Source organism: Pygoscelis adeliae, unplaced genomic scaffold (assembly GCF_000699105.1).
Source record: "Pygoscelis adeliae isolate BGI_AS28 unplaced genomic scaffold, ASM69910v1 Scaffold34, whole genome shotgun sequence".
In the NCBI taxonomy this organism is placed as follows: domain Eukaryota; kingdom Metazoa; phylum Chordata; class Aves; order Sphenisciformes; family Spheniscidae; genus Pygoscelis; species Pygoscelis adeliae.
In genome coordinates this window covers 5,360,256-5,363,837 of record NW_008824658.1, presented here as the reverse complement: position 1 = coordinate 5,363,837, position 3,582 = coordinate 5,360,256, and positions in this window count along the sequence as shown.

Here is a 3,582-nt window from a genome sequence, read left to right as displayed (position 1 = left end):
GGCTCCTCTGGAGAAATTTTTCACCTGTGGTAAGTGGAGAGGTGTCCGTGGGCTTCCTTCCAAGGGTCTGGGAAGGGTAACTAAGGAAAGCAAACCTGCTGCAGCCCCTCAGGGGAAGTATTGGGAGTTCACAAAGCTGGAGGGGCTGAAGACCACTCCTTCGGGAGCGGAGGTACAACCAGGTGGAGCTCTGCTGCTGTCTGAGTCTGCTTTTTCCTGCTTCGCTGGCTTAGGGCTGTGCTGCAGAGACTTGCCAGCTGCAGCTGCCCACAGAAACAGCCTCTAACCTGAAGGGAGGTTCATGATTCCAGACAAGCTTTGCTGCACCACCTGTGCAGGGGCAGGTCTTTCTCCTCCCCTCTCCTTAAGATTCATGCATTTGTTTTGTCTACATCTGCATCTGCTGGATCTTGCAGGAGAGTCTCTGTAAGTCCAAGGAATAGGAGGTCGCAGCTATGCAGGAGTTGAGCACCTTTTTGCTGTAGAGAAAGGGCTAAAGGTGCTGTGGGAAGCCTGGGATGGATTTCTTCTAAAGCCTTTTTGTACTGTTTGGGTGATGTGAAGGGGACTTGACATAGCCTGACTTCAGGAGAAAGCCAAGAGACCAGGCCAAGAGTGGCAAAATGGTCTGCGGTCTCTCCAAACCTGGCCTCATTTGAACTTGAAAGTGAGCTCAAAAGCCCTGCTGCTTACTTTGAAACTAACCTTCTCCCTGTGAAAGTTCAGTTCAACCAGTCACCAGCTTGAAGGCTCTTGGATCCCCATCTCTGTAAAGCAGAAATACTGCCTTCCCACCGTATCAACGTGCCCTGGTCTGCAGGGAAATATCAGTGGCTGTGGACGAAGGTCTGGGAGGATTTTTTCAGCTTCCTGTAGTTATCTCAAGCCTTCATCTCTAAAATGCAAAGGCTTTTATAGACTTTGTATTCTATTAGTGTAACACTGAATGCCCTCGTTCTTCAGGTATTTATAGCAACTTCTGCAGCTCCTGTAATAACTCTTAGTGGCTCAGCACCTCGCAACATGATGTCTTGTTATCCCCATTTCACAGATGTGGAAATAGGGCACACAGAAATTGAATGACTTCTGCAGGATTTCATATAACCCACTGCAATGCCTTGACTGTAACACCACCTTCATATAAGTCTATAGCTCAGGTAGTGTATTGTGGACTTCTGTTATTCTCTTTGCTTAAGATTATATATAAAGAGACTTAAATATTGATTCAAGAATAGCACCCTGATTTTCAGCAGTTCTGATGATCCTCAGATGTCTCTGGACTCAATGCAGACATCCAGGACCTCTGAAAATCAGGCTGGGTTTAGGTGCTTAAATAATGGTGGTGTACTTACTGGTGGAGCGGGGGATTAACAGGAGGTTGGGCTTGATTAATCTTACAGCTACATTTGGTCTCAGTCAGCAGCTGAGCTGCAGAAGAGCCAGGCTCCTGTGAACCCAGGGCAGAAGTGGGGTGCAGGGCTCCCCCAGGAGCTGCGTGGGCACACATGGGATTGTGTGATGGAGCAGCGAGGCTCTTCCCACTGGCCTGATGAGGCTGCAGGATCTCCCAGCTACTGAACACAGTGCTCTCCTTCTGTGCCTCAGTTTCCCCATCCACAAATCATGTGGTAATAGCTAACTGCCACACCAAAGTGGCATAAAGCTGGGTTATTTTCCAGTAAAATAATTTCTTGCACCCTGGACTCGATGTGCACCTGAACGTTACCGTGCTGTTGCTGGATACAATGCTGATTCAACCCTGAGTTATGCAAAACCTGAGGCTGTGTGATGAAAATGGTTCCTTCTGGGTGCAGATGGTCCCAGGCCCCACAGAGCTCAGTAGTAACATCAGAATCACTAAGCCTTATCTTCAAACTTAACCCTTTTTATCCTGGCTTGCTATTAGAGTGGCCTTGCTCTAAGGTATGATTCTCTTGCTGACCTCCCCAGTAACACCAGTTCAAGTTTCAGGCCTTTGACTATGTGGCAGGAGTGTGATGTGTTGTTTGCTGTCGGGGCTGGACTATTTGGATGCTTGATCAGCATGATGATGTTTTGCAAGGTAATATGGTGGTGACATGTTACGCTGTGATGTGTGGGTTCAGTTCTTCGTTATTCTTCCCTAATGATGGCATAGCTTTGGGGTGCATGGTGTATGCAAGCGGTAAAGGATGACGGTTGGGCAAAGGGCTGGTGTTGACAATGGGAATCCATCCCTAAGCTGCCAAAGCTGACGGGTATACTGCTGCTGCGGGATGCTTTTATGCATTCAGAGAGACTGCCCTTCCTTCGCTTCTGCGCAGCAGGGCGTCGCAAAGCTTGGGCATTGCCGAAGCACCTGCTTTTTCGTGCCATCAGGAACAACTTCATTTGGCTAATGTGAACAGCTGAAATGTGTCCTGTGTTGGGCTGAGCTGGATCAGTGGTGTGTTTGGCCCTGGTCCCCACTCTCCCTGACAAAATACCCAGAGCTGATGCTTCAGCTTTGTCGAGAAGGAGAGCTTGCCTTGTCCTGAACCACGCTGCGCTTGAGATTGGGTCAGAAACTCTGGGGAAAATGGCTTCTCCCGATAAAACTAGAGCAATGGCAATATGCAGGTGGCATTTCGTAAGGTTTTCATTAATCTTGCTCTGGGAATGTCTATTACTTCCAGCCACAATGTCTGGCACTGCTCGGTACTGAACATACTTGTAACAAACTGCTCCTGCCCCAAAGAGCCGGCAGTGCAAAGCCGTGCCTGCTTTGGAGACATTTGCTTCAGCATATGTACATCAAAGGTCTGCAAAGCCTTCGGTGTCGATGTGTTACACAGATGTAATCTTGGAAAATTGGTAGGTACGAACACAGGACGTTTTAAGAAGGATTACATTTAGTGCAGTACAATAGTCCTTTATAGCCAGAGCCTTAATGTGCGGCAGTTCATGATGGTAATTAGTTGGATTAAGTTGTACCAATATAAACAAAGTAATAATGAGACAGTTACAGTAAATGGAATAAGCAGGGCTCGTCCTGTGCCAGCTGTAGAGGCACTGTCAGGCATTTTGGATGTGTTGTGCAAAAGCCTTGGATGTTTATGGTACTGGGGAGGACGTCTGCACCCTTACGCTGCTGGTTCACAGCCACCCCGTAAACATCCAGCTGCGGTGGTGGCCTTGGCTGCTGCTAAATAGAGTGGGAGGGGGAGCGGGGGCACTGCTGGTGTCTCGGCAGGCAAACTGGTGCCAAAGCCCAAATAGGCAATGGCAAGTACTTTTAACATGTGAGAGACGAAGGGCTCAGAGGAAAAGGTGAAGCAGCAAAGCTAGACGTAGAAAATAAATCAGATTACAGCTCTGCTGTGTTTTAATTGCCTTGTTTAATTCCAGTTTCTAATGCTGTAAGACTAGACATCAAATAGAGTACTAAAATTATTCGAAACCAAGCTACAAGTCTCAACATCAGAATGCCTATTACACTTATCTGTGACCTTCTTAACATTAAACCCACCATATTATTATTATTTTACATCTTCAGATTATTATTAGGCTTCTGAACTCTGCTGCAGCTTGATTTATAGAAACTGCTTAGTCACTGGCAGTAGT